At 46.1% G+C, this 12,775-nt stretch overlaps 1 protein-coding gene and 1 long non-coding RNA gene across 3 annotated transcripts in view; one reads left to right on the forward strand and one right to left on the reverse strand.

Moving 5' to 3' along the window:
• Positions 1 to 12,775, forward strand: part of SH3RF2 (SH3 domain containing ring finger 2) — a 100,490-nt gene that overhangs the window by 70,678 nt on the left and 17,037 nt on the right. The gene's annotated exons all lie outside the window — the stretch shown is intronic.
• Positions 7,262 to 9,310, reverse strand: LOC130680445 (uncharacterized). The gene is made up of 2 exons (XR_008993475.1): positions 8,222 to 9,310; positions 7,262 to 7,891 (listed from the first exon to the last, which is right to left on the reverse strand). It is a non-coding gene; the product is annotated as an uncharacterized LOC130680445 (long non-coding RNA).

Consider the following 12,775-nt stretch of genomic DNA (forward strand, 5'->3'; position numbering starts at 1 on the left):
AGTTACATTCCCTCTGCCTGTGACCGGGCACTTGCTCGGCCCTGGACTCTCTACATAAGCAGAGAAAGCAGTCACCAGGGGAAGGACGGTCACCCCGAACTCCTAGCATGGCACCTGGAAATTATCCAGTGTTCATTCATTTCTTTGAGCTAAACTATAGCCCAAAGGCCAATGTGGCCTACAGCCTGGATTTGTATGGCCCCCAAGCTAAGGATGGTTTATACAGTTTGTAATGTTTGGTGGGGGAAGATTCAAAAGAAGAGCAATACTCCGTAACATGCAAAAATGACATGAAATTCAGTTGTCAGTGTCCAGAGCAAAAGCTTTGTCGGCGCACAGCGAAGCTCACCCTGTGCTGTTGTCGGCGGCCACGTCACTGTAATAGCAGAGCTGGGTGCTGTGACAGAGACCCACAAAGCCTGAAGTATTTGCTACCTGACCCTTTATTTTAAAAGTCTGCCAACCCCTGGGCTAGAGCATTGCCCTCTCTCTCTTCCTTTAAAATGCAAAGACCTGCTGGCTCAGCAACTCCCGAGGCCCCCAGGGCCTTTGTGAGAATGTGTATATCTGGCCACTTTCAGCCCTGCCAGGAGGAGTGCCAGTGCCCGCCAGGGCACCGTCTCAGCCCCATGACAGTTGATGTCTGCCCCCGGCACACACCTGTCCCTTCACAGCTTGTTTGGGAATTCCCCTTAACTCCTTAGCCCCCGGCCCCTCCAGGGTTCAGCCCCGTCGACCTGGACACAGACTTTCAGTCCGTGCTCGCTGTGTACGAGTGCGGAGGCGAGTGAAACCTAGTGAGCATATGTGCACCCGTGTGTATGAGTCAATAACATAAACAAGAGACTGAATGAATATGAATTAATGAACAATTAAGTGATTGAGGCATTCAATGAAAGAAAGAAAGCATGAATGAGTGTATCAGTGAGGGAATGCTTATAAAAATGAGGGACTGAATAAGAGGGAAGGTTGGAAGTAGAAGGAGGGGCAAGTAAGTGCAGGCAAGGCAGTCTCTGCAGGTGCCCTACAAGGGGGTGAAGGGTGTCACCGGCAGGCTCTGCTGATCTCCTCGGTTTGCCTCGCTTGTTCCTGCCCTGCCAGCCCGGGGATGTTGAGCCTCACCCATGTCCTCCCTTGCTGAGGGTGTGCCCATGCTTAGGGCCTTAGGGTCTGGGGCTCTGTCAGGACTTACACACCTGCAGCCTGGGCTTGTGCCAGGCCCCATGCCTCGGGGACGGAGGCCTCCCACATACGGAAATCTGTGCCTTCAGCTGATTCGGCCTCAGCCCCATCCCTGCCGTGCGAGCAAGACCTACCCCACAAGCTGAGGGCCCCACAAAGGCACACTTCCCAGGTGCAAGGGACGGGCAGTATGCTGGGCCAAGGGCATCCCAGCCAGGGAGGGAAATGTGGACCCAAAAGCACCGCCTGAGAGGCGTCCCTCCGGGTTTTCTGTTTCACTTGGAGCATATATTTGATGAGTGGGTCTCCTGGCTTCTTGTTTGTGTGTGTTTGTTGTCTTACCTGCCCTCTCGTGGGAATATAAGCTCCACGAGGGAAGAGCCGGCACACGGAAATCTCAATAAATATTTGATGAAAGTGAGTAAAACGTAGTCTGGAAAACAAGTGAAGTAAACCAAATGGTTGAACCAGCCACCAAGACACAGTCCCCAGTCCCAGTGGTTGACCTGACCTCACTTGACCCCCAAGCCCCACATGTGACCTTCAGCACAAATTTAGACCATTTCCCCTTTCCGAGGCTCAAGGCGTTAAGATTATCTTCAGGATCCCTTCCAGCTCTCTGGGGTTCTAAAGCCAGTGGGAGCGGGCTTCAGATTTGTCAAGATTCATATAGTTAACATGAGCCTGAGTTCCCTGGCCACAACTCTTAAAAAAAAAAAAACTTGGCTGTTACATAAGGGACAGTCATTTTCTCTGGCCTATAATGGGAAAAGTGACACCAGGCATGGTGACATCTCTGTTTTGGCCAATGGCAAAAAAAATCTGGGCACCATGTGCGACTCTCCAGACGCAGCTGATGCTCACCCTCAGGTTTTGCTGAGCCTCTGTGCAGAGCCAAAGCACAGCCTGACACCCCACGGCCTGCGCCCTAGGGAAGCCGTAGAAGTGTGCTGTGACACCCCGAGAGGTAAAGCGCTGGGAAGTCTCTTCTCACGCATATTTGCAGGGCTCCCAGAAACAGGGCAGACTCTTCCTGGCTCAGCCCAGCAAATGAGGTCCAGAGAGGTAAAGAGGCCTTGTCCCAGGGTTCCAGCTCACTGCCTCCTGTGCTCTGGGAACCCTCCCCCCTTCAGCCAGGGCCGCCTGATCCACCCTCCAAAATGCTCACGCTGCTTTGTGTACTGTAGGGAGCTCTGGAGTCAGACTGTGTAGGTTTGAATTGCGGCTCTGCTTCCTTGCTGGCTCTGTGACCTTAGACAAATTACGATTATACGTCTTTGCCTTGACTTTCTCATCTGTAAAATGGGAATGGTGATAATAATAATCTTTAGCCCTTTGGTTTGCTGTAAAGATTATATGAGATAATAGAGATCTTAGGAATGGGTGGCCTCTAGCGAGCATTCTGTAAACACGAGCTCTTGCGGTGGTTGTGATTTCCAAAGGCAGCGTAGGTGTTAGTGAGACCACGCCTTCCTCAAGGGAAGGGACTAGGCTTCTCCCCAGTCCCGTCCCCACACTGCTTCACCTGCTGCTCCAAACACTCACAACACTTGTCGATCGGAGGGCATCGGACATTCCCAAATTGTTGTTCTCCAAATGTTACAGGAGTTCTGCTAGTCAAAGTCCATGGGCACTGGCATAGAGCCTTCTTTCGGGAAAAATGACACCCACATCTTCTGGGAAACCACAGGTTGGGAGAAGAGGCTGAGTTAGGGAACATCAAGGAAAAGTGAAGAACAAAAAGCAAAACTCCCCCCCAAATATACTTTGACTGCTTGGTGTTAACAAATTCTTAACACCAACAGAAGAGAGAATTGGGAGACAGTTTCTTCACATTTGCCCCAGATGGGGCAGACAGGGGCCTTTTGAAAGAAGGCTCAACAAACATTTACTGAGTGCCAAGGTGTTGCTCTAGAGGCTGGCGACGCAAGTAATGAATTTACAGTTGTTCTGAGGACAGGCCATAGTTAAGGATCCCCTTCTTCTTAATGGCAAGTCCATTTCTCAATCCTTTTTAGCACAATGAGATGAAAATATCATGACATCTGGAAACAGATTGTCTTAAAGGTTTACTCTCCCTTTATTTCCTTCCAAATGCAGTGTCCCAAAGGAGAGATGCATCAAATGTGCATTTTACTTAAAAAAATTTTTTTTGAGTGTCTTTTATTTACAAAAGCTCATTTTATTAATCTGTAGCTCTGATTTTTCAGGGTCCTTCTGGTTATCCAAAGTTGGGTTTGAATGTTATTAGAGGGGTCCTGAAATCTCTCCAATCCAAGACATTTCACAATTAGCTGGTCAAAGGCCCCGAAACCAGTCTTTTTTTTTTTAATTAAGAAAAACACTTCCTATGAAAATCCAGTTCAATGCAAACTGGCTATATTAGGGTTAGGATAGAGATAGGCAAGTGACCTGTTACTTCAACTCTCAGTCTTCAATTATTAGAAAACTCACCTCTTATTGTTTCACACGTTTGTTTGTAGGCGCAAGGTTCTTAGTGGTTCTGTTGAAAAGCCAGTTTACCTTCTCTAACTTTATTCTTTCCATTAATAAAATAAAGGGGTTGGATTTAAGGTTCTCTAGAATCCTTTCAGCTTAAAAACCTATTGATCCTAGAGTTTAAAATTTTTTATTTAATGTGTCTTGCTGAATTTTCTTTTATTCCTTATCTTGATCTCATAGGCAATTATTTGATAGCTGAAATCTAACAAATTAAATTTAAAGTAGGAAAATTTAATGGTAAATCTACAATGTAAAAGGAACAATCAGTAAGTATTCCTACAGATCAGCTCAACATTCTGTAAAGTTTTTACATCAATTATCATCATTCTTCTTGGACTTTCAGGGAAAATCCTTATTTTTAGTGTTATGACCATTGCTCATGTAAACTGTTGGCCCCATGTGGCTCTTCTGTGTGTTATTTTTCCATAAGGTATTTAAATATAATACTTTTAATGAAAATTTAATACTTTTCATCCCCATAATTTACTTATTTTATAATTGGAAGTGTGTACCTCTTTACCTTCTTCACCTATTTCACCATCCCCCTACCCCCACCCCTATGGCAACCAGCAGTTGTTCTCTGTATTTATGAGTCTGTTTCTGTTTTATTTGTTCATTTGTTTTCTTTTTTCTAGATTCCACATATAAGTGAAACTATATGGTATTTGTCTCTTCTGACTTATTTCACTTAGTGTCACGACCTATAGGTCCATCCATATTGTCACAAACAGCAGGATTTCATTCTTTTTGTGGCTGAGTAATATTTCATTGTGTATATGTCCCACATCTTCTTTATCCATCCATCTATCAATGGACACTTAGGTTGCTTCCATATCTTGGCTATTGTAAATAATACTACAACAAACATAGGGTGCATATGTCTTTTCAAATTAGTGATTTTGTTTTCTCCAGATAAATACCCAGAAGTGGAATTACTGGGTCATATGGTTGTTCTATTTTCTGTACTGTTTTTCATAGTGGCTAGATGGGCTCTCTTTTCTCTACATCCTCTTCAACACTTGTTATTTCTTGTCTTTTTCTTGACAACCCTTTAGAATATTTATTATTATACCATTAAAAAAATGTAAAATCTTCCCACAAAGAAAATTCCAGACCCAGACAGGTTTACAGGTGAGTTCTTTCACACTTTCAAGGAGAAGTGAAGTTAACTTCACTTTTTACAAATTCTTGCAAAGAATGAAAGAAAACATTCCCAATTCATTTCATGAGACTAAGATATTTTTAATATCAAAATCAGAGAACAACAACATAAGAAAAGAAAATTTGAATTCTTCCTCACTCATAAACTTATAGAGACAGAAACCCTGGTGTATAGTAGCCATCCAAATCCAGGAATGTATGAAAATAGAATGCATCACGAATAATTTGGGTTTTTGCCAAAATTAAAAGGTTGTTTTAACCTTACAAAATAAATTAGTGTAACTTATCACATAAATATATATATATATGATATATATATGACCTATATATATATATCATATATATGACCTTTTCAGTAGATATAGGAAAAAATATTTGATAAAATCCTATTTGCGTTCATTATGTTTTTAAAATCTTGGCAAACTAGGAATAAAAGGGAACTTCTTCAACATGATAAATGGAATTGAAGCAAAATCTACAGCAAACATCATACCTAATGGTGAAATGTTAAAGGCATTACCTTTAAGGAAAAAGAACCAAATGCCTGTTGTGTTTCTGCTCAGCACTGTCCCTCCTCGAGCACCTGACCTGGAAGGGAAAGCAGGAGAAAGAATGAAAGGTCACACATTTGAAAGGAAGAAAATAGCTGTCATTATTTGCAGATGATATTGTTGCCTATCTAGAGAACTCAAAAGAATCTAGAAAAATGCATTATGAATAAATATGAGCTTAGCAAGGTTACTAGATCCAAATGAATACAAGAATGTTAATCGCATATCTATACTCTAAAAATAAAACAAATAGTCATAAAATAATTTTTTTTAAAGATACCGTTTACAACAGCAACTGGGTTTTTCTATCCCTAGGAAAAAAATCCAACAAAAGGCATCCAAGTCCATTATGGCAGGGATTTATAAAACTTCATTGAAAGACTAATATTAAAGAAGACCCAAAATAAACAAACAAAAATGCCGTGCTCTAGTGTAGGAAGATTTAATATCTTAACGATGTTGATTCTCCCCAAATTTATCTATAAATTCAAATCCCAATGGGTTGTTTGTTTGGGACTCAAAAAGTGATTCTAATATTCAAATGGAAGAACAAAAAGCCAATGGGCAATATCGTCTAAAGAAGAAGGTGGAAGTTGGTTGGGGTAAAGGGTGGGACCAACCCTCGCTGACATCAGACTTTATTTGAAACCTGTAATAGTTAAGATGGCATGGATTTAGCATAGGGATTCTATTAAACCAATGGAACATGACATAGTGGAGAACCAGGAATAGACATGGCATGGAGACTTGGTTTATGACAGAGCAGGCTGTGCAGACCAGAGGGGGAGGTGGACTGTGGTGCTAGGCTCACTGGGCGTCCCTGTGGGAGAAAAGGAAATTGGATTCCTCCCTTGTCCAAAATCAATTGCAGACGGATTAAAGACTAATGTGAAAGGCAAAACTATAAAGCTTTTAGAGGACAATGTAGAAGCCTATCTTTATGACCTTGGGTTTTAAAAAGAAAAAAAATGTATTCAAGACTTTTTAAAAGTGTAAAACCATAAGGGAATATATTGTAAATTTGACTATAGTAAAAACAAGAACTTCAGTTCATCAGAAGACACCACAGAGTAAAAATACAAGCTACAAAGAATTCATATTCAAAATTTAGACCTCTGTAACTTAATAAGAAAATAATAGCCCAGTGGAGGGGAGAAAATAGACATTGGACATGAACAGGCATGGAGAAGCAAGAATGGCCTATAAACACTGAACAGAAACTCAAGCTCATTAGTCCTCAAAGAAATCAGGTTAAAACCCCAGTGAGATACCACTTCACACCCACCTTAGACAGGTATTAAAAAGCCAGGCATTGCTGTGTGCTGGTGAGATGGTAGGGTGACAGGAACCCCCTCTTGCTGCTGGCGGAAGTGTAAACTGTTACTGCCACACTGGGCAACAGTGTTTTACCTAATAGAGCTGAGCAGGCTCACACGCTAGGGCCCATCGACTGGACTTGCAGGGGAATATCCTGAGGAACCCCTGTACTGGTGCACAGGGGACATACCCAAGAATGTTCATTGCAATGTTGTTCCTAACAGCCCAAACTGAGAACCCCCAAAGTGGCACATAAATAATGGAATGGGTAAATGCTGGTATATGCATAAAATGAAATATGAGATAGCAGTGAAAATCAACCACAAAAAGTTGGTGTTAAGAGATAAAATTCACTGAAGAATATACACAATGTGAATCCATCCTTACTGTGTTCAAAAAGAGGCAAACCCACACAACGTACTGCTTAGGGGTGTATGCCAAAGGGGTAAAGATTACATAGAAAAGCACGAGAATGATTAATAAAACTTCAGGTTCGTAGTTACCTCTGGGGGGAGGGAGGCGGTCCCATTACAGACACATATGCAGCATTCGGTTTCCATTTTTATTCTATTTCTTAAGTTGGGTGGCATGAATACAGGCAGGTGGTAGTTTTATTCTTCTTCTTTAAGTGACACATAAAATTATATATGCCTACTTGGATGCATAATATACTTAGAGTTTAAAATTTTAATGACAAAGGGAAATAACAGAGCAGAGATGGGAGAGGGATGGTTGTGTACCAGGTCAGGGAGACCAAAACAGTCAGTGTGGCCTGCTCAGAGAGCTGGGAAAGGCCCCCACGCGGAGGGAGGGGAAGGAGGGGGGCGTCTGGAGGGAGTGGGGCTGCGGGGGGAGCAGGGGCCGAGCCCAGGGAGCAGGCTGAGCTGCAGTGACCACCTGGGAGACGTAGGGGCATCATCTCTGCAGCAGGATATGGCACCATTCGCCCCTCCCCTGCAGCCGACCTGTCTGTGTACTTCAGAAGGTGTTTTTGATGAGTTCCCTTTCTCAGAGGACGTTTTTACTCTAAGGTAAATAAAGAGCAGGGCGGCTGCTCCCAGTTCCTCCAGAACGGGAGGGTCTGCAGGCTGGGCGGCTCTGAGGCAGGCTTAGTGGGGAGAAGGAAGTAGAGCCGCTGGGCTGGGCGGAAGGAGCTATGGCTCTGTGGGGACTCAGTCCTGCCAGGGAAGGAGGAAGAAAAACAAACAAAAGCAGCTTAATATTCCAACTGCTGTCAGATGTCTTGCATATTTACAAGGACACTCACTGCACAGGGATGGTGGTCATTGGGCACATAACACATCCATGTGCATAAAAACACAACACTGAAATTTGGCTGGAGAGGTTTTTCTGAGGTGCAGACACCTGCCTCGTATATATATCCATGCCCCCTTTTGCCACCCTGAGATCTGGAAATGGCACGTGCTAACTATGGTGCTCTGCAGAAAGGGCTCCGGGCCTTGGGGCCTTGCTGGTGGCATCAAAGGGACCACCCAGTTGCTGAGCACCTCCAGAAAACCAGGTGATCTTTCTCAGGGTCCTCATCTGTAAAAACTGGGGATGATGACAGCGAGGCTTGTGTGCGATCAGACAGCGTCGCAATCCTAGGGTGTGAGAGTGAAATGGCTCTTGGAGACCAGGGCCCACCCCTCCTGGCAGCACCTTGAACTTCCTCCACCCAGCACACTCCGTGCTTATGTAATCATGGATGTCACCGCCTTCCCTGGCACACATGGTGAGGTGCACGTGAGGAAAGAGCCCTGCGTGTGTTGCTCACAGCAGTAGCCCGGCGCCCAGGACCAAGTCAAGCCCTCACATCACAGCCGCTGGGTGTGGCTCTTGACTTGCTGTTAGTTTATAGAGGGGACTGAGTTTTTAACTTTGTACAGTCTGATAGCAAACTTCAGACTCTCCTCAAGGTGGGTACGGAAACTGCCAAAGAATGCCTGATTTCCGGTCTCTGGTATGGCATGTAGCCCCTCTCTCAGCCCTGAGTGCCCTCTGTGTGGGCTCCAGGCGCTCGTTAGCTCCTGGGGACACCGAGGTGCGGGCCTCGGCTCCGGAGTAGTCCACACTGGGTGGAGGGAGGCGGTCGCCCTGTGCCCACTGAGTTGTGGAAAGGCATGAGCCCTGGGGAGGTAGTCCAGCACCACCGCAGGGGCGGGGAGGGGGCAGGAAACTTACGCAGGTGTTTGTCTCTAGAAGAGAGGGGTAGGGCTGCTTGTTCCCATCCCCCCACACCCACGCACACACATCCTTGGGTCCTGCCCTTAGTGCAGACCTTGCAGGGCAGCTGCACTAAAGGACGTGCACAACGATGGCACATTCCTCAGCCCTGGCCCGTGCAGCCGCTGGCCTCCTTGCCAAGAAAGATCAGTAATATCTCCAGAGCCCTGACAATGAGCTCAGTAATATTGCTGGATCGTTTTCGTTAATCCTCCTGACAACTCGATGACAGAAATGCCATTGCCACACCCATCGTACATGTGAGGAAGTGGAGGATGCACAGAATTCAGTCACTTGCCCAAGACCACAAATTGTGGTTAATGCCAGAGCCGCAGTCCTGAGTACGAAGCTAGACCTCCGCTCCAGGCCCCAGCAGCTGGTGGTAAAGGCACAGGGGCCCCTGCAAACGGCAGCAACTCTGTGCAGGACTGCATGCTCCCTTCCTTCTCATTCAACACCTCAGGACCTGAAAATGCCCAGAGGTGACACAGCTCTGGTTTCTTCTTTACTGGTAAAGAAGTCATTTCCTTCAAAATAGAGGAAAAACATGTTTTTTAGGTCATAGCAGAAATAGCCACCCTTACCCTCCAATACACACCTTCTCTCAGGCCCTGCTCAGCCCCCAGGCCCTATGCCAGCACCAGTGCCGGAGGGCCTGACATCCCGCCCTGCAAACCGCTGTGGCCAGGGGACCTGAGGTCATGACTGACCCCAGGGAACCCCGGCCAGCAGCCTGTTGCTGGATCTGGGGACAGGAACAGACCTGCCTCCTCAGAAGTTGACCATCTCCCTAGTAGTCTTCATTTGTCATCCTGTCTGTCACCCTTCCCTGAAGATTCGTTCTTCTCTGCCTTCATCTTCCTTGCTCTCTCTTCCTACCACTCCAGTCATTCATTTTTGTTTCCACCTTATTTACTGAGCCCCTGTTTGATCCATAGGTTCCCACTCTTGGTTTCCCTCGTGTTCAGGTAGGCCCTGAATGGCCGCTTGCTGTGAGGGCCCCTCGTCAGCTGCCCACTAGTGAACCGAGCCATCCCGACCCACTTCCCCACCGACTCCAGAGCTCGGGCTGGGTCGGGCTAAAGCCACTTGCATTTTCCTGTTAACCAGACACTGTTTGGTCCCCCTTTCCTCTTTCCCCCCTCCCCCCTCTGGCTCTCTCGGCCTCCCACTGTGTCCTGTCCCAGCGTCAGACTCTGTACCCCTCTCTCCCTGGTCCACCCCCTCCCTCCTTTCCCACTGACGCTCTCCAGGGCACTTCAAAACCTGAGAATCGGGCCCCGTTCCCATTCTGTTTCAGGAAGAACCTCATCACAAACCCACTGATTTCAGTCCTGGCCAATGCAGCTTTCCAAACAGGGCCCCCTCCACAGGTGCAGACTAGACAAGTAAAAAGAGCCAGCCGGGTGTGATGGAGGGGTGCTGCGCATGCTGGCATCCTCCGCCTCCCTGCATGATTGATACCGTTTATGGAGGGAAGGGCTTTGTACTCAAACATACCATTGGAAAACCATGGATTTTTAAGTGAAGTTCACCCTGCTTAATCAGTGGCCCAACATTCTCCACAAACATAAGCTTAGCTGTTCATATAACAAGGCTCTCCCTTGACACAGCTCCCAGGCCAGCAGGGATGTGTCCTGCCCTATCACAGGGAAGGAGCAGGCTAGCCCAAAGCCTGCAACTTTTCATCTTGGCGTAAAGGAACCGGTGTGGCAATGTTTGATTGCAAAGCTCAGAACACTGTGTGCAGTGTTAGCAAGCCTGGGATGGGTGACTATGGATGTTGCTGTTATTTTTTGAGAGCTTATTGAGATATAATTCACATGCCATAGAATTCACCTGTGTAAGGTTTACAACTCAGTGGTTTTTTAAAATATTCACAGATACGTGCAGCCATTACCACCACGATTTTACAGTTCATCACCTCGGAAGAAACCCTGTACTCTTTACCCACCATCCCCACATCCCTTTATGACCCCAGCCCCTGGAAACCACTCGTCTATTTTCTGTCTCTGTAGATTTCCTTATTCTAGATATTTCATATAAATGGAATTATGTAAGGTAGTCTTTGCATCTGCTTCTTTCATTTAGCGTAATGTTGTCAGGGTTTATGCTGTTCTAGTATGGATCAATACTGTATTCCTTTTATGACTGAATGATATTCCATCGTGTGGATATAGCACATTTTGTTTATCCATTCATCAGCCGGTGGACATTCCCACCTTTTGGCTATTATGGATAATGCTGCTGTAACACTCAGGGGCAAGTTGTGGTGTGGCTCTATGTTTTCGTTTCCCCTGAGCATGTACTAGGCGTGGACTTACTGGGTCGCATGGTAAGCCTGTGTCTCATCATTTGAGGAACTGCCTATTTTCCAAAGCAGTTGCACCATTTTTCATTCTCACCAACACTTGTTATTATCTGACTGGAATGGTTTTCTGATCCTATAACTGGATCCTCAGAGTGATACACATACTACACCTCAAGGACACCTCAAAATCTGAGAACCTATGTACACACATTTAGACAATCACCAACCCAGACACACTACAAGAACTACATAATTGTGCCTACCTGGCACACACTTCTAGAGTTCACATACATGCACACAGAACTACAGAGACATGTACATCACAACCTCATATACAGTCCCACACAGCTTACATGCATATCAATCCACAGACCCATATGTGTGAGCATAATCAGACATGCAAAAGACCAATGCCATCACACATGGACATATAACTGTCATAGGCCCTGAACAAACACACATGCTTACACACAGAACCAGAGACACATGCACTCAGTAATGCATTTACACCTGCCCGTGCATTGCACAACAGTATTTATACTCACAAAAGCATAGTCCTAAAGAGGCACACATACATGGTTACCATCACATATGGGTGGAGAACTGAAGCCAGGCTGATGTGTGTACCCGGGATGACATGGACATGGTTGAGGTCTCACTGGTCCTTGGTGTATTGGGGGGGAAGACCTTTCCATTCATTCATTCGTTCTTTAAGCTGCTGGTACACACCGAGCACAGAAGAAATGTTCTGATGGACCGACCACACGTGGCCCCTGCCGTCATGGAATATACAGCCTAGTTGGGGTGGGGGTGGGGGCTGGGAGTCTGTGATATATATCAAGGAGGAAATGGCAGAGTAATATGTTAGATAATAGGCAAGATCCTGGGAGAGTAGACAAGTTCCCAGGATCTTTTAGCATTATTTCTCCCTCTTTCATCCTGGAAAAGTGAACAGGATTCAGATTCCCCTTCCAGAAGTCACTGGGTAAAACATTAGTCAGCACCAGTGAGTGTGGGCTCGGCATCTACACTGCCCGGCTTAAAATCGTGTTTCATACTAGTTGGGTGACCTTTCTTCTCCTCGTTTCTCACCCCGAAATGGAGATGATAACAGTACCTTAATAAGGATTAAATCAGCTGACACTGGTAAAACACTCCAAACCTCCTGGCCAGTGTTAAGTTCATAGTAATAGCCAAACCACCTTCTGAGAGTTGGTTTCCATAGGGACTTGCATACCCTGGGGACGGGCAGGAGGTGCTGGGACAGCTCCAGGAGCCTGGCAGTGCCTGGTGGCTCTAAACTGGATGGGGCTTTGTCCTCTGCCATATCTGAGCAGTCTTCTAGCATGTGCCCCTGGCGTGCCACCCCAGTGGCATAAAACAGCCCATCCCCAGCCGCCCTGCCCACAGCCACAAACCCCGAGAAGACGAGGATGGGCGGTGGGGGCCGGGCTCTCGCTTTCAGCTGTGTCAGGCCTTTCTGCGCTCTGCTGAGGGCCTGGCTTGGGTGCTCACTGGTTCTGCC

Source organism: Manis pentadactyla, chromosome 13 (assembly GCF_030020395.1).
Source record: "Manis pentadactyla isolate mManPen7 chromosome 13, mManPen7.hap1, whole genome shotgun sequence".
In the NCBI taxonomy this organism is placed as follows: Eukaryota; Metazoa; Chordata; class Mammalia; order Pholidota; family Manidae; genus Manis; species Manis pentadactyla.